We start from the raw sequence: 1,290 nt of genomic DNA, 5'->3' as shown, positions 1-1,290 counted from the left end.
TGCCTCTTTCAGTAACTATCCACTGACAGTCAGATCGACTCATGTTTAAAATCATAATGAAAAGTATTTTCACTCGTTGCTTTTGATCTTTTGTTCGCAAGGAAACTTTTTTTCCTCTTCTTTTTCTTTCTATTGAACCAGCAGTCCACATATTTTTACTTTTTCATTGTTTACGTCTTTTGAAGTAGGCAGTTTCAAGGTTACTCTTTTATCTTAAAATTTATCCAAATATCTTAGCGCCTACACTGGACAACCACTAATCAAAACAATCACACAGTAAAGATTGATTGTGATCCTTTTACAGCTTCTTCATAGGCAAATGTTGTATTTCAAGATATTCGTAGTCACATACCGTACTTTTCTCCTGCATTAATTTCTATACTAGTTAAGATATTATCTCTACCAACGGCTCACAGTGACTTTGTTTTCTTGATGATGAGAAAAGATGAAGCAAGTCTCATGATAGATGTTCCATAAAGAAAACCAATCTCAAACCTGGTGATTGACGCATTCACCATTCATCATAGTGCAGACTACGTTATACATATTGAGAGAAAACCTGTTAGAGATTATATTAACGATTTGATGATGATGTACTGAGCGTAAGTAAATGTCTCAAAGTAAAGATGACCAAGCAATTACCTACCATGTGTTTTTTCTTTTTTTACTCATATGAGTTCAGGTGCGCTGATATACTGATAAACCATATATGCGTGACTGATCTTTGATAAGAACTCTTGAGTTTTTTCGGCTTCACATCTTTCAGTGTTTGAACTTAGTGCCTTACTTGCCCCAGTTCTAGTCATCCAATATCACAGATGGAGTGGGATATGTTTTCCACTCATTTTTACCATCTGCACAAAAACACATCTACTTTTTCAAATTAGTATGAATTAGCGCCCATACACTTAAAGGACTCGAGAGTCATTTAATATCTTCAATCTACAAAAGTAAATCAAAAATATTTTTCATAAACAAGAACATCAAACCAAGTAGGGTCAACATATTTCTTGATATCTACCCTGAAACGCGATCCCGTACGACAGAAAGTCCACGAGGATTGGTGAGAACTGACTATAGATTCTAAAAAGCTGTCGAAATGTATTCCCATGAGATAAACCCTTTGCTCTCATATTAGCATTTAATTTCTCTGAAATATACTGTAACTCTTTTCCACAGTAGAAATAGGTCACTACACTACTACTGTTACCATGTCACGTCTATATTGCAGCAATTTCAGAGAGTTAAAATAACTGCCGAATGCCTCAACTCCTTTTCCTTAACACTTCA

Source organism: Penaeus monodon, chromosome 22 (genome assembly GCF_015228065.2).
Source record: "Penaeus monodon isolate SGIC_2016 chromosome 22, NSTDA_Pmon_1, whole genome shotgun sequence".
Lineage (NCBI taxonomy): Eukaryota > Metazoa > Arthropoda > Malacostraca > Decapoda > Penaeidae > Penaeus > Penaeus monodon.
This window is presented reverse-complemented; position numbering follows the sequence as displayed.